Here is a 23,278-nt window from a genome sequence, read left to right as displayed (position 1 = left end):
GGCCTCCCTTATAGCGGTATTAGACATCTTTGCCTTTTTTGGCAGGTATTCAGGATATTCGATCAACTGGGCTAAATCCATGCTATATGTTCTTCGGGGACCACTCACTGGCCTACCCAGGAACTGCCCGATACAGGTCACCACACAGGGCTTCAAATATCTTGGTATTTATATCACGGCCGACCCCGTGAGTAGATATGTTCATAGCCTACTCACACCCCTACGTTGACTTAAGAGTGATTCGGAACGCTGGAAGGCACTTCCGCTCCCGTGGTAGGGCAGAGCGTCCTTATTTAAAATGATGTCCTTGCCACGGTTTCTCTACGTTTCGCAGAATTCTCTAGATCTAGTCCCCTCGAGTTTTTTCAAAGAAATTGAAAGCCTGTTACGGGGCTTGCTCTGGAATGGAAAACCTCGCATAGCACTACCCAAATTGAATCTAAACTGGTACGACGGTGTTATTGGACTCCCGGACCTTAAAAAATATTATCTGGCAGCACACCTGGCAGCTATTAATCATGGCACGTACAGGCAAGCAGATGATCCGGGCTACGCGATGGATCTGTGGTTGCTACCAGGAGGGAATTACAACCAGGTGCTTTACTACATCGCAGGGAGGCACCACCTGACTGGGCCAACCAAACACTGGGTGCAAATATGGCTAACAGAAGCATGGGATGGGAACGCAAGGTAACTCTGGACACCCGACTATGGGATTCTGAACTGCTTGGGAATCTATGGTCCTCTAGAGGGTTCGACAAGTGGGACCTTATAGGTATCTCAAAGATCGGCGATCTCTGGGTGAAGGGTGAGGTCAAGTCGTTTCCCGCCTTGCAACAGGAGTATGATCTGGCCCCCATGGAATACTTTCGATACATGCAGGTTCTGCTTGCATTGCAGTCGTGTCTCCAGAAGGAAGTAACCCCTCCTGAATCCTCCCCCCTGGATGACCGAATTTTGGACAGACATGTACCAACGAAGGCCATCTCGCTTACCTACAAAAAGTTAGTGAAACATTCTAGCGAACCCCTCCTGAAGGTAAGGGAAAAATGGGAAAGAGACTGCATTATACTCGACGACGAAGATTGGGTAATAGCTGTCACCTCACCTCGGGAAGTAGCCATCGCAGCCAGACTGAGGCTGGTGCAGCTAAAGATTCTGCACCGTATCTAAATCACTGGGCTGGGTTTGGTGCATATGGGGAGAGCAGAGGATAGTAGAAGGGGCTGTGGCACTGAAGGAACGTTCCTCCATATATTATGGGAATGCACACACATACAGAGATACTGGGGAAAGGTACATGAAGGAATGAGCGAGGTGCTCGCACATAACATCACTTTGGAGGCCAAGAGGTGCCTCCTGAATGTGTGGGGATCCACCGACCTGAATCGCACACGTATCACCTGGGTCACGTTAGGGTTGATGATAGCGAAAAGTAATATTGCACAGAAATGGGGGGCAGCGCAGGCACCTAAAGTATCCGCCTGGAAGAGGGATATGGACTGGTGTATGTTTCGTGAAAAGACTGTATATGTGGCCAGGGGATGGCCCAAAAAATGGACTTGAATCTGGAAGGACTGGAATGAATATAGAGGGAACATCTGTACTCCGCCAATACTCCCAGCTCATAATGAGCAAGTGTAGACAGAATGTGGGATACCAAGCTTTCAATCCATGTACGTTTAAATGTGGACTTTTTTGATTTGTGGGGGGAATAATAGTGTACTGTGATATGCCTTGTGATGTTGATTCAACTTGTTAATAAAAAGAAATATAAAGAAAAAAAACAAGGGCCTAACTACTGCATGCTTCCACTTCTTTGGGAGAATCACAGAATCTAGAGAGATTTTCAGAAGCTCTACTGTAGTGGGGAGAATGGATACCCAACCCTTGAGTAAGATATGGGGGGTGTCGGATCTAGGGGGGTTCCTAATTTGATTTTGCCCAAAAGGAGCCGAGTATTGTCCTCATTCAGGACTGGAATGTGATTCAGAACAGGTGCAGCTGGATCACTGTGGCGTCTGCTCCTAGATTCTGAACGATACCAGGGTTATTACAACGAAGTGCATCATAGATATCATCCACTTTTTTTTTTAAGATCGCTGCAAACTTGTTGCATCCTTTTTTAGTGGTTTGCTGAGCGGAGTCGCCCTGCTCAACCTTTGTCAGGGATTACACTATCTTAAATAGTTCTCTGGGGGGAATTGGCAGCCTTGTTGGTCTTCTCCTCATTGTGTTTAGCCTGGGCTTGTTTAATTTCATTGTGATAGTGTCTAATGATAGCTTTATATTGAATTTTTAAGGCAAGGTCGTAAGACTTCCTCCAGTTCCTTTCTATTTTCTTTAAAAAAGAAATTGAGGGAGGATGAGTGACTATTAAACCAGGGGGCTCTTTTGCCGTTTAGTTGAGACCTTGGCCGGGCTTTCCAAATACATTTGTCTAGCGACTGATCAATCTAGCGTTCCCATTGTAAATAGGCCTCATCTGGATTGTCTGTTAGGTGTGGAGTGGAGGCCTCCAGGGTCTTGGTCCAAGCTTCAGATGTACGCCTGGACCAGCTTCTGACCGGTCTTGAGGTGATCTTTGATGGTACTCCCGGTAGTGTCTTTAGAGAGTGAAAGGGATAACATAGTGATCTGACCATGGTACAAGGATGGGTGTATTCAACTGAATCTTTGGGCCGTTGGAAAAAATGGGATCAAGAATGTGGCAGCTCAGGCAGTCCTTATTGTAAGTGCTGTGAAGTAAAGGTTCCCTGTGAAAGGAAAACAGGTGCTAAGGCAGCAGCCTCCCTCGGGTACTCAGCTCGTATCAGTGTAAGGCAAGATGCATCATCTTCCTTGAGTGCAGGCAATAATCAAGATCATCTTCAGATGGTATCTTGCAGGATAATCTGGGGCGAAGAACCTCTCTACTCAAGTGGTCGAATGAAGGCCCTTAAAAACTAACCATCGGGGGAGGAGCCAAGATGGCGACCGGGACGGCAGCGTAGGCTCCCGGCTCCGTGAACCTCCACATCCCGCACAGATATCCTGCATGAGATCCTTAACCTGCGCTACATGCCCGTGTTGGTGGTTGAGAGCGGCAACCGATCGTGTGATTCTGAAGTTTCTGGCGGCGGTACCGCCGGAGAAATGTTCATTTGAAGTTTGCGGCCTGTGCAACCCTGGAACCGGGACCTCGGGTGGACAACATGGTCGGGCGACAGTTCAACAACAGCGGCCATTGGTGACTGGGTGGAGTCGGAATACCGGAGCGGCGCGAATATTGGCCTGAATTTCGCTGTGGTCGTTCCTACCACTGAGCGTAGCGGAACGAGTGCATGCCCGAGGTGGCAATTCCAGGATTCTTTGGTGATTGCCTGAGCCCTCGCCAGTGAACTGCTCGGACGCTGCCTGTAACTCGTCCCGATTTACGCGGGCTGCTCCCGGGTTTTCGCGGGCACTGGTCCAGGGGGAGGATGACTGTTACCTTTGACCACACACTGGATACATATTTTGCCTGCCCCCGGAACCCTGTTTGCAGTGACATGGAACTTGATGCGCTTGTGCCTGAGTCCCGGTCCCAATCTGGGGTGGAACTACCCTGCGGCCATCTTGATAGGATGGAGTCTATCATCCTGTACACTGGGTCTCAGCAAGATTGGGAGTGTGTTGCTAAGAGGAGCGTAGCGGAGCGGGCGCAGGGGGCTGTGCTGGGGTACGGTAACCTTCTCGAAGCTCTCGGTGCCCTTCATTCCACCCTGGTTCACGGCGCCCGGGTGTTGGGGAGAAAGCTTGATGGTATTGCGTCAGCGTCGGAACAGTTGCGATCTGCCTGTCCCCAGGTACACAAGGATTTGTTTCACTTCACACAGGAGGAAAGTGTCGTGGCCGCCTCTGTGAATAAGGGAAAGCTGGAAACTTCGGACAATGTGGCAGCGTGTGGTCGGCTGGCTGTGGGTTTGGTCTGTTCCGGAGGTTTTAGATTTGAGCAGGAGGTGGTGATTTTGTCCCACGCGCGGCCTCCGGCGACCCAGGCAATATTCACGCAACGGTCGCCTGCTCTGGCTGATTCCTCCTTTCTGGACCTTGTGTGCGGCGCATGTCCTGGGGCAGTACTGGGAAAGATGATCCTCCATGATGATGACTGTGTTGGTATTCAGAGACGTCCACCCTACATGTGTGTGTCGCTTCCTGGTCTTTTTTGGACGCTCCTCTTTCTCGTAACATTGGACATGGCAATGAGTCGATGGGTATGCATTGGTGGATTCGCAAAGAGAGGCCAAGGATAAGGCTGATCCTTCAGAGGTTGTCATTTAATAGGCGGGCGGGCTCGGGGGTTGCGTGCTCTCACGGCATAACTAATAGTGTAGTAGGTGAATAATGCTCCCCATTTCTCTTTGACATGGTCGATTTTTTGTTGTTTACTGTTTGCTTTGGGGAGGAATATATTGTGCGGGAGGGAGAAGCCGGGGGCATGTTTGAAGGCCCTCCTCCAGTTTATTAATACTCTCTCCCTTTCCCCGTCAGGTGGGGTTTCCTTTCTTTCTCCTTTTTCTCTGTTTCTTCTATATTTCGGGTCTGGTTCTGGGGCGACAGGCACACTGCTGGGGGGGGGGGGCCGTAGTCATCTGCAGAGGTGCAGGGTGGGGGGCTGGGGGAGGGGATTTTTTAGTTTTTTACTTTGTTTCTATGGCCTCCTTTTTCTTCTCTTACCTCCTTTGTCTTTCTTTTCTGGGGTCAGTACGGTAGGTTTCCTTCGTTGTCAATCACTGCTTTTTCATCTGTGCCTCAATTTCCGTGGTGTTTTCTGGGTCTTAGGGCAGGGGACTGCAGGCGCAAATGGCTCGTGATATTCCTCCACATCCTGAACCTCCTGTTTCAGCGCCATTGACTTGATAGATTGCTGTTTATTGTTGACGTTCACTATTCTGCCTGCCATTTTTCGCTGCTGGGAACTTGTTTGGCACCTGATCCTTCTATCCTTTATTATAAAATGAAAACCTTTTATATCCTGGTTTCCCACTTGGGCTGTTCAGTGGCCAAGAGTATACTAGCATGGAGAATCTGCTCCCCGAGGTGCTGCATGTGATTAAAATTTGCTTTCTGTTACTCTAACTGCTTAGCGGCCGGCCCCGGGGGTTGTAGGCCCATACTTGTCTTTGGTTGAAATGTCAATAAAGGTTTTTATTAAAAAAAAAAAACTAACCATCATCAGGGATGAAAACCTTCAACATAATTTCAGGAATGTGGCAAATAGATTATGGGCACCAAAGAAAGGGTCCTAGACATATCTTTAGGAAGATGGGAGCTGAGAAGACGTCAGTTTGAACTACACCTCTTTGATGAATTATCTAAGGATGTCTCTTGATGGCCTGAAATAGTGATAAGGGAACACTTGTTCCAGACTGGGTGTCTCATAAGGTGTTATATCTGGGTCATTATGGAATGACTTGACACTCTTGTAGTTCTACAAATGATAAAGGCAGATGACATTCATGTTATTATTGTTTATAACTGATGTGATAGAATTCAGGTGGTCCGAGGTGGAGTTGAGGACCTGACCAGAATGGGGTCGGACCTTAGGGGCTTTACGCCAGAAATATGCATTAGTCAGACCCTCCAGCATTTCGCGATTCACAAAAAAAAATCGCGAAATCAGCTGACTAGCGCGATGGCCGCAATATTTACAATTATTGCTGCGATATTTACAAAAAAGTGTCAGCAAAACAAACAATGCCCTTTTATTGGCTGTGAGCTCACACGTCACTAAGTGCCCCCGTCCAGTCATCCAATACCTGCTTCCTCCTGGCCAAGATACAAGCCTTTATCCTATGTGGCTTTGATGTGCAAATGCACTCCTTACCTTCGGCTACTGGCACCTCGCTCCAGTCAGTCCCACGTGAACAGGACTTTTACTCTCATGACACAAGAGACTCAGAGAGAGTGCCGGTCGGCTCAGGCTGCAGCAGGATGTCATCAATTTCCTGCGGCCCAGGTTCCCAGGAATTGCTGCTGACACTGAGCGTAGGCTTAAATTATAGGAGCAAGGGCAAGATGTGTCCATCTTTCCTGACCTGGACATGTGCTGTACCCCTGCTGAGTGTGTGGGGGGGAGGGGGCGAGGACACCAGGGTTTGTGTCTGGTCATGGTGAGTCTGAGAGCAAGTGCGGAGTGTCTTTAAAAGGCAAACAGCACGGCTCTCAAGACAGTGGTGCCACGATGATGAGCTCCTCTCACCGGCCGGGACAGTCTTCAGTTTGGGGGGTTGAGGGGCGGTGTTAGAACCATACAGAGAAACGCTAAATGGTACATTTGTAAATTAACCATTGAGTGTGTAGGAGCAATTGTTACTTGTTGAAGATCACAGACCCTTCGTGGGTAGCGGAGACTCAAAGTTTTTTGGAGCTGTTTCCTCACAAATATAGTTACTCAGACACAAGTGCAAATCTTAAGGGTAAAAAATTGAGGAAGGGAAGGTAATGAAATATGGGGACAGGGTGAGGATGGATTGCGGAGCCTGAGGGGGAACTTAAAAATGTAGGTACGCCATCAAGAAAGGAAAACTTTGGAGCTGGCCTCAGTGGGTCTTTTATGGTCTGTAGTAATTGTGATCACATCTAGCATGCATATTCGCAAAACCATATTTTATGAGGATAACTGAGTTACTGTTTTTCTAACAGAGATCCTTTCGTTTGCTTGTGGAACTTATACAGCACAGTGCTGAATTACTTTTGTGTCTAGGAGTTTTCATGCAGCAATAAAAATGTCAAGTTAACTGCAGAAGAATGCTCCTGCTGTTGCAAGATCAGCGTTTTGTCATGCTAAAATAGGGCAGAGGATAATTATGCCTGCTGAAAAGTACGTGAATCACGTAACAAAGGCACTAGGCTAGTGTCCTTCCATTTCTGGTACTTTGCTGAAGTTTCAAGACATTCTTAGAGTTTCTAATTGCTCAAATGGTGGTAATTTCTGATATTTATCTGTTTCCCTAGACCTCATTGTTTAATTTTGTTCAGGAGAAAGTGTCACTCATAGTCGTTGAATGTCACTCATATTTACAATGAATTTATGAAAATGTCACACACAAGCAATCTGAAACCTTGGCAGCTATGCACCCAGCAGCAGCGCTTCAGAACTGCTGGGGATATTTTAAGGCCCCTTTTAGACCATTGGGTTTCAGAAAAGTGGATAGTTTTTTAAATTCATTTCCTTGCCTTTGCCTACTCACAAAGTGTCACTTAAATTGCCACCCTTAATTTGCAGCATTACATTCTAGTAAAGCGCTCTAGCAGCAAAGCAGAACTCCCTGTATGGGTCATATTTGTGTTAGCAACATATTTTTAATGTTGAAAAGGATGCTAGAAATTACTGTTTTTTAAAATGGACAGATCCAGGAGGCAGTGGTACACTGGCAGGGGTGCATACATGGATACTAGAACACCCCAGGGAGAAATGGGGCCCCCTCTCACGAGGTGCAGACTGGAGCTGTGCTCCATGCCAGTTTCACAGCGGAATACCCTAAATCAGTTTACATCGATTTAAGGCTGAAAAGGAATGATTACGAGTAAAATAAAGTGCCGCAACAATGCAGCTAAATTTCGGTTTTTGTGCCGCTAAATTTGCAAATCTATGCCGCAAAAGCCTGGGGGGTCTGATTGGTACCTTCTTGTGAATACTAGTCTTTCATGATACAATGCAGGGTTTATATGAAGGTGCAGTTTTTAGGCTATTTTAAAAAGGCACTATAAATGTAGTGGCCATCTATGTTGTCACTTTACGTGGTTATTGGAGATAGGATTACCATTCCCAATGTACATTCAAGCGGTACATTAATAGGCACTGATTAAAAGCAATTAGATCAATATTTCAGGTATAATTAACAATGTTATTATCTATGGGGTTGAATGCTGTTAAGAATGTACTAATGTAAGTAATTGGGCACCTTTGATTTTTGATAAATTATGAAGATTGTAGTTTTTAATTAGAAATCAATTTGAGGTGCTTGCTCCAATACTGGCATGAATGACATTTTCAATGCTACTTATTCATACGCAAATTAGAGTAACTTTTGAGTGAACAGGTTGCAGTTCAGCATCTAAATCTAACCCTTCATTGTGAATTTACAGGGAGCATTATTTTATTGTAGAGTTCATACAAATCATAAATATTGTCAGGCTTCCGGAAGTGCTTGGAAACTTTGGATAATGGCGCAGAGGAGACTGAAAGCAAAAGTACACAAATTTTACACAAAGTGCACAATAGTTATTGGCAGTTGTTCACTCACTTCCTCTGTACTGTAGCATTTCCAGGACAGAGTTGGTCATTTAAAGCCAACTCAACATGAAGCAGATGCCAGGCAACATTTTGTCGGTTGCAGTGGCTCTGCGCTTCATATTAGTTCGCACCTGGATGTTTGCCACGTTTGTTTTCTCCCTTTTCTCTTCCCCCATGGTTACAGTTCTTCTTTACTTCCTTACATTGTTGTTTGTGCATATTTTTGGGTATCCTATCCACTATCTCCACTCCTCAGGTCTGGCGCTGTATGTCGTTGTGGCATCTGTGGATCCTGGTGGCTATAGTGGCATGTTAGGGGCTCATACTGCAGGTGTGACCAGTAAACATCATTATAGCTCTCACAGTGCAGCTCTGCTCCCGATGGCATTTTAGGATCGGTTGTGGCTCACTCATTACAACTGGGCGAGTGATTCTGTTGCCTCCCTGCTGCAGAGAACACCACATTACTGCATTGCAACTGAGATGAATCAATCGAAGGTAACAATGCACCCCTGTTTCTTTCTCACCCCTTCCCTGTCTTTACTGCAGTCCCACTGAAGGGATGCTGTTACCATGAAACATCTACGTAGGGATTGAGGGGTGGCAGGGCCTTGCGATGGCTCCGCTTTCAGTGAACCTGGCCAAACATATTTCTAATTAATAGGCGGTGGTGCAGCGCGTCCACAGTGAAAAGAGAATATTCAGTGATACGAGTAAGACTAAACCAACATTTTGAAATAGAATATTATGGAGAAAATTATAACTATTTGAGGTATAAAGTACCAGAAAAACATGAGCTACAAAAACGGGATGCAATAATTCAATGATTTTCATAATGCAAATCATGAGATATTTAAACTGACTTTTTTGTGTTTGTGTTTAGCGTTTTATTGAACGAACAAATGAAATGTTTTTGTCTTGAGGAAACAAACTTATTGAATCAGGATGTAATCAGAATGAACTGTGAGGCACATTTCCTCAACATGGAATACTATGGTAGCAATAATTAGAGATATTGCTATTGATAAATGATGAGATTAAATAACTTTAATTGGAAATCAGTTTGGTGCCGCATACTACTAGACGAATGCTTTGCTGAATGAAAAAGTAAAATGTTTTTGCCCAAAGAAGCAATCTAACTGGATTGTAAAACATGTTTTCAAGGAGGCATATTTTGACAAATAATGAAGCATAAAAATTGATTTGACCCAGTGACTTGATTTTGAAACTACAGACTGTGTTTCTGGATTTACATTTTCAAAACAGAATGGAAGAGAAAACAGATGCTGATGATTATCGTTAATGGAGTGAACCCGAAAACTGTCCTGAGTTGCAATGAAATGTGGGGCATAGCAGCAATGTTCACACTGAGTAGCAGCAAGAGCTGGTCAGTGTCACAATTGATACTTATAGGTCTAGTGGACCAGGTTAGCCTCCCATCTCCTCATGTGTGCCCATGCTGCATTGTGGGGGATTTCAACTCAGGGCCCGATTTAGATCTAGCCGGACAAGTCACTCCGTTACAACGTTGACCGATATCCCATCCACTGAGATATATTTCCCATTATATTCTATGGGATTTATATTTCGGCGGACGATATATCTGTCACCGATGTAATGGAGTAACCCGTCCACCAAAATTTAAATCAGATCCTCAGTCTTCATTCATCCATAAATATTCATCATCAGGAATATGCTTGATGACACACAATCATTCTACATACTATTTCTAATCGATGGGCTTCCTAAGCGTGAGCTGATGCACCGGAAGTGGAGAAGTCCACAACGGAGATACTTTTTTTTCAAAACACAAAATATGTAAATTTCTGTCTCATGAAGAAACTATGAGCATTGAAAATCATATCCAATTTTTATTGTTATTTTAATTTTATAAGGCGCACAGCTACCCTAGGGTTTCCCGGCGCCACCTGAAAGTGCACAACGAAAAGAAGAGAACTACATATTAAATAACCAAGTTTTTATACCTCGCCGGAAGATCTCATAAGAAGATTCACTACGGAGACCTGCCGGAAGGGAGTTCCATAAAGAAGGACCCAAGTGGGAGAAGGAGCGATCGCCCATACGCATTAGTCTCATCCTAGGAATGACAAACTTCGCCTGAGTGGCTGATCGAAGTGTGCGGGAAGGAACATAAGGGTGAACAAGAGTCAACAAGTAAGGAGGAGCCTTACCAGAATTTATCTTAAACATAAGACTCAAAGCCTTAAACTTAATGCGGCATTCGATCCTGAGCCAATGAAGTTCTCGAATTGAGCCTGAAATAGACGCAGTTTTGAGGATCTTACAAAGCAGCCATGCTGCGGCATTCTGTACTAACTGCAGCTTACGTAACACTTTCTTAGAGGCACCCAAGTACAGGATGTTACTATAGTCCATCCTTGAGGTTGTGGAAATATGGATTTTTCTGGTCAGTTATGTCCCCTATCTTGGACCCCAACGGTTCTATGTGCATGTCACAAGTACATGTATGTTCCCTCCAGTTCCAGTTATGAAGACGCAAATACATGTGCGTCCACCGTCAACATGTCCTCTGTCAGATCCGCCATGAATAGGCTGGATATTCCATTCCTAAGTACAAAAGGCCACCGGCTTTATATGGCTCACTTATGCCATTTTACAGTCCAGGCAAGTAGGCCCTGATTCTGTCATCAAAACTCCTCTTGCCTTCTGCCTCTGAAAGCTCGAGTCTGAGCCTGCATCTGTGACCATGAACTCTGTCTCATTCTCTGCGCGGCTCACGAAGCCTGACATCAGCCTATTCTCTGCCAAGAACTGTATTTCACCTTCGAGTTATCTGCTTCCCCCTCAGCCAATGCATTCCTGCCCAGTAGTTTAAGTAAACATTCTTCCAGTTACCAAGCAAAGGGCCCGGTTTCTCTGCCCTCATGCAAGTAATTCATAGTCCTGTTACTATGGAAGATTCCTGCCCTCGCATTCAGTGTAGACACTTAGACGCTTGTCCATACACGCACAGTCAGTATAGAATAGATTCTGTTCGAGAGTCCTTCTTTATGGATAACATAGTTCTTTAAACATAGGATGTTAGATATGATTTGGGATTAGGTTGACTTGACCCCTCAGACTTCTTGTCTCCACATGTAGAGCTAAATGTCAAGTCCCCTTCACCCCCTAGTTACACGTCAATCACACGTCATGCTGCTGCGCGCGCATCTATGCCAAGTATTATCTTATAGATCCACCTATAGGTGACATCACCACCAATTATGTTCCTTTTTACTCCTTGTTCCACCCATTTTCGGTTACGTAGACAATTCGTCATTTTCCTTATCAATTGTTACGCCTATTGCATTCACTTCATTGTAATGTATGTATTATAAAAGCCATTTCATGTCAATAATGTGTGTGCTTCACTTCCTGAACCTTCGTGGTGACGGAACATTGGGAGCAACCGATTATAATCGAATTAATGGAATAAAGCCCATTCCGAACCTCTAATACCACGGATTCTGCCTCTCATTTTACTGAGCTATTTTATTATGTTCCTGTATCAAATTCAGTCCCGGTAAAGGAGAATTATTTACCACATGAATGGCGCCCGAATAGGGACACTTTCTCATCTCACGCGCCGGCGGTGAGTTGCAGGCCCGGTCTCCTGCCACAGCTGGACGGACAATAACGCGTACCAGCAGGATTTCCTGTATCTCCCTCCGGTCAAGCGGGGGCGACTGAGACTGCGATCAACACCCAGACGAGGCGGTGAGAAGTGCGAAGTATCCCGACCAGAGCCTAGCTGAGAGAGCAAGATCCGAGGTATACAGAGACCCACCAGTCCGAAGTCAAGCCCAGTGTCCGACGAGTCGAGTCGAGTCGAGTCCAGTCCGGGTCAAGTTCAAGTTACTGAGGCCTTCCGTTTCCGAAGCTACCCGGTGAGTACCATTGCTGGGGAGGCATTTCTGACGTGCACATAGGTTGTGCCGGTCAAGACGGGTTTGGGTACACAAATCCGGTCTGCACTGTTTTAGCAGTGTATCTGTACTGTTTAGCAGTATATCAAGTATTCCGAAGTATTCCGAAGTGTCTAGTTATTGTCTAGTTATTGTCGAGAATTAAGCTTGGTGATTAGTTATGCAGACGATCATCATTGTTGTTTCAGTTAAAGGTTCAATGTTTAATGTTTAATGTGTTCAAATACGTTCTGTATATTGTGGTATGAATGACTGTTCATTATCGTGTTTATTGTATTAAGTCTGCTCAAATTCAAGTATCAGGTCAGGTGGTCAAAATCAAGTATAAAGTCAGTTCTCAATATGCCGCTCTTTTCGAAATTAAGACAGATCACTACCAAAAAAGGGGTTCTCGAAGAAGCCGTTCCTATTCCTCCTAGGGACACTCCAGGGCACTTTATGTATCATAAACATGGCCTAGATGCTATATTATTTCTTGATTTATGGGTAGACTATACCAAGGGATTACCAGAAAGTCAGAGGTGGCCCACAGCGGGAACCTGGGATGCAGAGTGCATCATGAAAGTAGAAGAAGAGTTATGGAAAAGGAAAGTCAGACAGTCACAGAAAGAGGCCATTGAATTATGGCGTAAAGAATCACATAGACGAACAGAAAAAGCACGTAGACAGGAAGAGAAGAGTAAAGAGAATTCCAATAAAGTTCGAGAGAATCTATTAATTGAGGAAGGTATCCGAGTGAAATCAGAACAAGTAGACAGACAAAGAAATGCCCTTATGAATGGTATGTATCCCCTTCTGGCCGAAGTATTACCTAAGGCTACCCCAGAAATACCGAAAGACTTGCCACCCCCATTGTTCCCAATAAAGGTACATCCTAAGGGGCATCCTAGAACCGCAGAAGATGTTTTTCTTTCCTCATATTTAGATGACGCAGCTCCCGAGTATGCTAATTCCGCCCCACATAGACCGCATACCAGGGAGGTCCAACGCCAAGATCCGGCACCCGTATCCCTACAGCAACAAATCGAGTCACAAGTTCTGGCAAGCACATCTGTTTCTACATCCGCTCCTACAGCTACTTCTATAGCTGTGTCCACACCTATAGTTGCTGTATCACGTTCAACGAATCCTTTCACACCTGACACCCCAGATGGGGCTACGGGAGGTGCTACCAATATCTTTTCTACGCCACCCAGAATAAATAAACTCACTTTTCAAGAGTCAGCACATTCACGTACACCCAAACTCCTTAGTGCCCGTGCGCTTAAGGAACTTCTTATAGATTGTAGATATGACCCTGTGCCTGGAAAAGAGGACGAAATGACCCTAGCATCATTACGTATCAGACGAGCCGCAGTGTATTTAGGGAAGTTACCAGGAATGACTGCGCATCTAGATAATATATACCATTTTGTCCACACAGGGCGAGATCCAGGATGTATTAACAGAGCTATGGAATACCAGAAAGTAGAGATACAGGGGGAACTGTTACGTTTCCTCATAAACTGTGTGATCAGAAATCAAGACCGACCGGGGGTAGACCCGGAAGCAATGCAAATTCTTACAAGATGGAGCCAGAATATATCAGAAGGGAGACATGATAAACAAAATTGTATAATAGCCATGTGCCGAAAGATCCGTAAAGAAATAGAACGCCTACACGAAGAGAGATTAGAGGTAGACGAGTTCGAACAAAGCGAGGAAGAAGGGTCAGGACCGCCCACAGGACAGTCAGAAACTATAGCCTATGTAGGTAAAAGAAGATCTTATAATAATACGAGATGTCTTATTGACCCGATACGCCCGATATGTCCAGACAATAACAGGAGTTTCCCAACACCCATAGTCCATATAAGGTCTAATGAGCATTCGTTCCAAACAGCTGACGAGTTACTCCGAGAACGAAGGGGTTATCATTTCCTCGATTCTATGGATGAACAAGATTTAGCCAGGGCAGCTGTCCATTGGGTGGACAGCCCCGGAAAGTATAGTGATGATACAGTAGTACGCACATTCTTGAATCTTACCCCAGATGAACAGAGGTTAGCTGGGATTTATATGATTCAACAACTCATTATACTATATCGAAGTCAGCATTCAGATCCTGGTCCCATACCCGACATATTGACTGAATTACTCACGAATAGATGGAGAGGTGCAGGTACTAAATTAATTAAAGAAATTCTAGAATCAAGAAAGCAATATAGTCTTTTTGTATGTTCAGAACATGTTCCATTGTCCGTCAAGGAAAGAACTACGTATCACATAGATAGACAGAATCCCTTACGAGAAGTGCACCCAATAAAGGGTGAGGACAATCAGTTTAAACGCGTATTTGTATATACGCCCATATCAAAAATAGAATTGTTACAAATGAAGAAAGTGGTACCCAGTCATGACAAAGACCCAGCGGGTTTTCACCGAGAAATTAAAGACATGTTACTCATGGGAGAGTACACCTATCCCGACATTATGACAATATTAAAGGTATTGATGCCTGCTGGCATTTATGAGAAACTCAAGGAAAAAGAGTGGGAGGTAGGAGACCAAAAGATAGAATGGTCAGTGTTAGAAGCGGAAGAAAAGGCCCGAACTGCAGGAGCAGGACTTGGGGATAAAACTAAAGCACTACCAGGATTACTAGTACAGGTACTGCCGCGTTTATTAACTACGAAAAAGGAAGATTGGGGTACAATTTCAGCCTGTAAACAGAAGCAAGATGAGGACACTAGTGATTACTATGCCCGATTTGAAAAATGTTTTGGTATAAATAGTGGCATAAAAGCAAGTAGCGAATCATACCCACATCTGTTTGTAACAAAATTAGTAGAAAATGCCCTGCCCCCAGTAAAGAATAGAGTATTAAAATTCGAGAGTACCTGGCAAGGTAACACTCCATCACAAATGTTACAAATGTTACAGTACCATCACAATAGAATTAGAGAGGAACAAGAACATGAACACAGACGCATGAAAGACACGAAAATGAAAATGTTAGTTTCCCAGACAGTTCCAGCTGAAGGGCATAAAAAGGGTATGACACATTCCGATTCAGCAGGACCTGTAAAAGGGACATGTAATTATTGTAAAAAGCCAGGTCATTACGTACACGATTGCCCAGTTTTAAAACATAATATCAGCATAGGTAAAACACAAGAAAGATCACGACCACTCTGACAAGATCAGAATGAACAAGGAGCTTTGCAGCATGCCCAGGCCATGCCAGCCGCACAACAGCCAATACAGTTTGTGCCAGCTGCACCCCCATTGCCTGTTGCTGCCACACAAACAACAACACGACAAATGTATCAGACGGCACAGTATGAATACCCTGAGTATCAGCGTTACGCATGAACTAGCCTAGAGAGGGAAGTTGACTTACCCCTTATCGAGATACCTGTAGATCAAGAAGGACCTTATGTACACAGTGAATTATTAGGTCAAGATAGAAAATTTTTACTCGATACAGGGGCAAGTCGAACAACAATAAAACGTAGTGAAGTTCCAGGGGCACCCCTCTCAGGCTCACAGAATATTTCCCTGGGTTTTTCAGGAAAGCCTATTGTTAATGAAGTGTCACAGCCTCTTCCTCTTACGATAGGACCTTTGACCCGAACTACAGATTTATTGCTTACTAAATCATGTCCAGAAAATCTATTAGGAATAAAAACGTTAAAAGCTCTAGGAGCTATAATATGTTGTTCTCCGGAAGGAGTAAGATTGTTTTTACGTGATTTTAAAGGTCATTATGTGTCTAGAGACATGGATCCCCGATTACAGACTTTACCCACACGTCTATGGGCACAAGGCCCTACTGATGTTGGTTGCATGAATATTACACCATATCGAGTCACATTAAAGGCAGGAGTGGTGCTACCACGAATGCGACAATACAAGTTACCCCCAGATGCTGTAGCGGCTTTACTACAAATCATTGACGAGCTCATTACCCAAGGAGTAGTTGTAGAAACAGACTCCAATGTATGTAATTCCCCGATAATTCCGATTCTTAAACGAACAGACCCTAAGGCCCCGCCAGTATATCGATTGGTTATTGATCTGCGCGAGTTAAACAAATGCATTGTGCCACAATTTCCTGTGGTTCCCGATATCTCGTCATTACTGACAGCTATTGATTCCGAAGCAACATTCTTTACTGTAATTGATCTCAAGAATGCCTTTTTCAGCGTCCCAATAGATCCGGAAAGCCAATATTTATTCGGATTTAGTTTAAATGGGCGTAGCTTTAAATTCTCACGCGCACCTCAAGGATTTACAGAAAGCCCCAGCATCTATAGCCAAGCACTGAAACGAGAACTTGACAGTATACACATGCCAGTTAACACTGCTCTGCTTCAATACGTCGATGATCTGCTGATCACCGCCCGAAGCGAACCTGAATGTGAAAAAGCATCACTGACAGTTTTACAATTTCTAGCCGAAAAAGGGCACAAGGTGTCCCCTTCTAAGCTGCAATTCTGTGTCCAGCGAGTTATTTATCTTGGACACTCGCTGTCCAAGGAGGGAAGGCAGCTTACACCAGACCGCATTCAGTTAATAGCTAACATGCCAATACCCAAGACACAAAAGGAGGTGCGGGCTTTCATAGGCCTCACTTCATACTGTAGACAGTGGATCCCGCAATATGCATTTCTAGCAAAACCACTCATTCAGTTGACAACCCAGGAGGCAGCCACATCGACTGTTCTCCCTTGGACTCAGGAACATACACAAGCTTTTGAAAGCCTAAAGAAAGCTTTATGTCAAGCACCTGTTTTAGCAACGCCATGTTACAGAAAACAGTTTACACTCTTTGTTACAGAACGCGGAGGTACTGCTTTGTCAGTACTCACACAGGAACAAGCAGGAGCACACAAACCATGTGCTTATTTTTCTAGTACATTAGATCCCGTAGCTCAGGCTTTGCCTGTATGCCTGAAATCAGTAGCAGCGACAGCTTTAGCAATCAGACAAAGCGATGCCATAGTGTTAGGACATCCATTGACAGTTCAAGTACCACACACAGTAGAAGTCCTTGTGAATAGAACGCAAACACAACACTTGACTATAGCACGACTTACAGGGTATGAACTTACATTGTTTCAGCCACATATAGAAATCAGACGCTGTAACACATTGAATCCTGCCACACTTTTGCCAGTAACCGGAACAGACCCACTAGCTCATGACTGTATTGAAGTTATTACTATAACGACAAAACCCAGACAAGACTTGACAGATGTTCCATTGTCAGATCCAGACCTGACATTGTATGTAGATGGTTCATGTATGAGAACAAGTACAGGAGAGTTGGTGGCTGCTTATGCAGTCACAACAGATACAGAAGTCATTGAAACTAATCGTATTAATACTTTGTCAGCTCAAGCCGCAGAGCTTATCGCTCTGACACAAGCCTGTATTCAAGCCACAAGTAAAAAAGTCAACATATACACTGATTCACGTTATGCATTCGGAGTCGTACATGACTTCGGCGTGCTGTGGCGAGAGAGAGGTTATTTAACTTCCCACGGTGCCCACATTCAGCACGGACCCCTCATTCATGCCTTATTAGATGCAATACATCTACCTACTGCAATATCTATTATGAAATGTAAAGCTCATACGAAAGTTACTGATATCATTTCTCAAGGCAATGATTTAGCCGACAGAACAGCTAAACAGACTGCTCAAACCCAAACATCCGACATGACAAAGACAATAGTCCCGACGCCGACACATTGTATGACAGGTAAAGATCCTACTCTTGACGTAATTGACATACAGACACATGCTACACCAGACGAAATAAAGAAATGGACTGAATTAGGAGGGATCCAAACGGACCAAGGATGGATGATGAAAGAAAAGTCTGTATGGTTCCTTCCTGATTCAATGGTCCAAGTTATAGTTAACACTATACATAGTCCAGCACATCTAGGAGAAAAAGCTATGCTAGACAGCATTCAACACATTTGGTTCAATAAACATTTACGAGCAGCAGCCAAACAAAAAGTCCGTACCTGTATGATCTGTTGCCAGTTCAACCCAGGAAAAAGTGTTCCCGTAGAACAGGGTGGATTTCATCCTCCTGATCACCCTTTTGAAGTCCTCCAGATGGATTATATCCAGATGGAACGATGTCGAGGATTCAAATATGTTCTCGTAGTTGTCTGCGCTCTGTCCCGTTGGACGGAGGCATACCCGGTTTCAGATTACACTGCCCCGACTACTGCCAAACAGTTAGTTCGAGAATTCTTCCCACGCTACGGTTTACCACGTGTTGTCTACTCAGATAACGGCCAGCCGTTCTCATCCGAATTAATGAAACATGTTTCACTTCTGCTAGGATATCAGTGGAAATTCCACTGTGTCCGACACCCCGAGGCAGCAGGTCTCGTAGAAAGACATAATCAGATACTGAAAATCAGACTGTCCAAAATATGCAGAGAGAAAGGGGTCGACTGGATAGTAGCATTACCAGTTGCACTCTTTTACATGAGAATGGTAGCACACTCTAGAACAGGGCTATCCCCGTATGAGGTGATCTTCGGCAGACCACCAAATATGTGGGGGACGCCCATACCACGCAAAATAACTGATATTGACTGTAATATGCTGACAGATTACTTGGCTTCCTTGATGTCTGCACTACAATCTTGTCGTTCACAGGTTGCTGCAGCATTTCCCGACAATACTGAGGTGAAACCCCATGACATAGTTCCGGGTGATATTGTGTTTGTGAAAAATTTCGACCGAAAGACTCAGCTGGAGCCCAGGTGGAAGACACCCAAGTTGGTTCTGCTGACCACAAGAACAGCCGTGAAGATCGAGGGCCGCAAGGGCTGGATTCATTCAAGCCATATCAAGAAATTTCATGGACAATCCTCGGATATAGACATTGTGCCCTGCACTCCCTCACAGACTGATTCAAAACTTCCTTTGGTGGAAAAAACTGAAAGCGAACTTTACAAAGTTAAGTTAAGGCCTAGGACGTCAGACGGTTTGATTGTTTAAGTCCTCTCCTAGGTGAAGCGGTTGAATCTGTCTCTGACATGTATCCTCTAGACCTGAATCATGAACAGTCGCGAAAAATGATGAAACGACAGGCGTATTGTAAATCACTGCGTAGCCATTGTATAGGGACATTATTAATTTTGTTTTCCTTAAGTCTTTTAATAATTATTACCAGTATGTTGTTGCACATATATTACCCTATTGCCAGAAATGTTCACAATGTTATTGCAGAACATTCTTTTAGTGACTTACCCCCGCATGAATTGTCCTATAGACTTGCGCTGCGCAATAACACTTTCATTAGTATGTTACATCATTCCCATCAGACTAGTAATGCAACTAATTGTTGGGTGTGTGGCCGACTCCCTCCCTATCAGAATTATGAAGGAGTCTTGCCTTTCTTTCCACATCCATTTACACGTAATGGCTCCTGTGGAGCATGGTTTAGTTTAATCAATTCCATAAACTCAGACACAGCAGTTTACCAAGATCAGTGGGTATGGGGAAACCTGAACCTAGTTTTACTCAAGGTCTGCTATCCTGACAAGGAGGGTCGCCCCAAAAGAACAGGAACTGATCTAGAAAATGAAGTGTATGGATTAGGTAATTTTACACCTAATCTCATGATTCTAAATGTCGTATCCGAAGTTGAGCTAGTCTTACCCACCATGTCAGTATTCCCAGCAAAAGGTGAATTGTGTGTAAGAAAGGTTGGTTCCATACATATGGGCCATAGTCAATGCACTACTACAGTTGAATTCAGTGATCAAGGCAAATCTTCATTCAGAGCTTATCGCCACTCCTACTTTATATGTGGTCAGACTGCATATATGCGTCTACCTCTAGATTGGGATGGTACCTGCTACATAGCATTCCTTTTGCCACCTGTTTTCCTAGCTCCTCCTGATTATTATAGAAATATTCATTTAGTACACAATAGAGAGCGGAGAGATCTCCCAATTGTCGATTATACTGAGACGGCATGGGACAAGTATGTAGATTTCAATAAAGGCATCTTTCCCTATATAGGTACAGTTACCAATAGTAAGCTGATACGTAGATTAACTAGAACCCTTGAAGCAGTAGTGAATGAAACTATTTCCGCCTTAGGCAATTTAACAGAAGAGCAGTCTGCTATGCGGATTGTTGTGCTTCAAAATCGTCTTGTCCTTGACGTCATCCTGGCTGATAGAGGCGGAGCTTGTAGGGTCATCGGATCAAGCTGCTGCGTATTCATACCAGAGAATTCGCCATCTGTATATAAAGCTATAACTCGCCTTCACAAGATTGTAAGCCAGATACACCAGAACCCAGGCACTTGGACTTGGTCCAGTTGGTTTTGGAGTGTGATATCAGCCTGGGGATGGAGAGTTCTATCCTTCCTAGGTATTGGCCTTCTCATACTATTCAGTTGCTGTCTATGTCTACAATGTGGACCAGCGATTTGTGGTCTGTGTGCCACATCGTGTATTCCACCACCAAGATTTCATTCAAGATCCCGGAAGAAGAAAGAAGAACAAATGATGCTATATGAACAGATCAATGGATTAATGAAGATTGATATCTCTTGACGGGCAAGTAGGGGACAAGGAGGGAATGTGGAAATATGGATTTTTCTGGTCAGTTATGTCCCCTATCTTGGACCCCAACGGTTCTATGTGCATGTCACAAGTACATGTATGTTCCCTCCAGTTCCAGTTATGAAGACGCAAATACATGTGCGTCCACCGTCAACATGTCCTCTGTCAGATCCGCCATGAATAGGCTGGATATTCCATTCCTAAGTACAAAAGGCCACCGGCTTTATATGGCTCACTTATGCCATTTTACAGTCCAGGCAAGTAGGCCCTGATTCTGTCATCAAAACTCCTCTTGCCTTCTGCCTCTGAAAGCTCGAGTCTGAGCCTGCATCTGTGACCATGAACTCTGTCTCATTCTCTGCGCGGCTCACGAAGCCTGACATCAGCCTATTCTCTGCCAAGAACTGTATTTCACCTTCGAGTTATCTGCTTCCCCCTCAGCCAATGCATTCCTGCCCAGTAGTTTAAGTAAACATTCTTCCAGTTACCAAGCAAAGGGCCCGGTTTCTCTGCCCTCATGCAAGTAATTCATAGTCCTGTTACTATGGAAGATTCCTGCCCTCGCATTCAGTGTAGACACTTAGACGCTTGTCCATACACGCACAGTCAGTATAGAATAGATTCTGTTCGAGAGTCCTTCTTTATGGATAACATAGTTCTTTAAACATAGGATGTTAGATATGATTTGGGATTAGGTTGACTTGACCCCTCAGACTTCTTGTCTCCACATGTAGAGCTAAATGTCAAGTCCCCTTCACCCCCTAGTTACACGTCAATCACACGTCATGCTGCTGCGCGCGCATCTATGCCAAGTATTATCTTATAGATCCACCTATAGGTGACATCTCCACCAATTATGTTCCTTTTTACTCCTTGTTCCACCCATTTTCGGTTACGTAGACAATTCGTCATTTTCCTTATCAATTGTTACGCCTATTGCATTCACTTCATTGTAATGTATGTATTATAAAAGCCATTTCATGTCAATAATGTGTGTGCTTCACTTCCTGAACCTTCGTGGTGACGGAACATTGGGAGCAACCGATTATAATCGAATTAATGGAATAAAGCCCATTCCGAACCTCTAATACCACGGATTCTGCCTCTCATTTTACTGAGCTATTTTATTATGTTCCTGTATCAAATTCAGTCCCGGTAAAGGAGAATTATTTACCACAAGGTGATAAGCGCCTGGACCACAGTGCGTTGGGCGGAAAAAGGTAACATCCATAAAAAAAATTTTTAGCCACTTATTTATAAAAAGTAAACAGACAATCGGACAAGGAGAACACAATGTTATTCAGGGCACTGTAAAAATAATCAGAAGAAATCATTTGACGATAAACAATCACAAATATGTCTATTGTCTTACAAATTACCCCACATAAAATATATGCCAATGAGATGTAAGAGAACGTTGGTTAAGCATTAAGGAGTTTCACTTTCTCACGAACCTAGACATCCCAAATTTATATGCTACCTAAGGTACATACATATCTTGCAAACCATCTGGGGAAATAAACGGCCTTATTACGACTTTGGCGACTGTAGGACTACCAAAGCCACTGTGCTGTTGCCCACCAGATCAGGAGTTAAATCCTGGTCTGGTAGGCGGTCTAAGGCGGCGGTCTGCTCATTAAAGAGCCTGACATGCAGAGCGAAGCTCTCAGAGCACTAACTGCACCTTCTTGGATGATGTGGCATACATGCCACACCGTGCAGGAACTGGGGGTGCAAAACCCCGAATGCACCCCCAGGCCCAGGAGCGGCAGGGCCCCCTTTGCTGCCTCCTCTCACCCTTTTCATGGGGGGGGCTCACCGCCATGAAAAGGGCGGTGGACAGACATCTCCTAATAGCATAATAGTGCTCCTGACAGCCGCACGACTGTCGCAGGATCCTTGATACCCGGTCGGGGGTGCAGAAGTCCTGTGGCAGTTCGACCGCCGCAGTCGTAATACTGTGGGTGGTCCTACAGTGTGGCAGTGGTTGGAACGCCACCACGGGTTCGGTGGCCCTTGTAATAAGGCCCTTAGTGTTGCAGGTCTCCGGTTATCTTGGAACCTCTTTGCAAGTATGTGGATTGATTTATCAGGTCATTTTACCATACATCAAAGCAAATACCTGTGTCAGAATGGACGATATTAATTTGGTCAAAAGCTACTCTTTCCCTATCACCATGAACTACTTGTCACCACGGACAGAGTCCTTGTACACAAATGTATTGCAGGATGAAGTAATCAGGGTAACTGATGAATGCCTTGACATCCCAACTGCAATGCATAGTGTGCCCCCTGTCTACAGTGCTGACAACGCCCATATTGTGTTTCCCAAAAACCTTCTTTATTTGCAGATAAAAAGTCATGTGACGGAAGCCCCTTTTTAACTGAATCTGACCAAATGTGCCCGACTTTGAAGAGAGTGACTTATCTGATTTGTAACATTTTAAATTAACATATGAAAGAGGAACATTGATAAT

General features: G+C 44.4%; 1 protein-coding gene across 1 annotated transcript in view; it reads right to left on the bottom strand.

Moving 5' to 3' along the window:
- Positions 1-23,278, bottom strand: part of LOC146769237 (solute carrier family 12 member 6-like) — a gene marked incomplete at its 3' end in the record, with an annotated part of 601,402 nt that overhangs the window by 187,270 nt on the left and 390,854 nt on the right. The window lies entirely within an intron of this gene.

The sequence above is a fragment of the Triturus cristatus genome, unplaced genomic scaffold (genome assembly GCF_964204655.1).
Source record: "Triturus cristatus unplaced genomic scaffold, aTriCri1.1 SCAFFOLD_289, whole genome shotgun sequence".
In the NCBI taxonomy this organism is placed as follows: domain Eukaryota; kingdom Metazoa; phylum Chordata; class Amphibia; order Caudata; family Salamandridae; genus Triturus; species Triturus cristatus.
The sequence above is the reverse complement of the archived record's forward strand: the minus strand, read 5'-3'. Positions and strand labels throughout refer to the sequence as shown.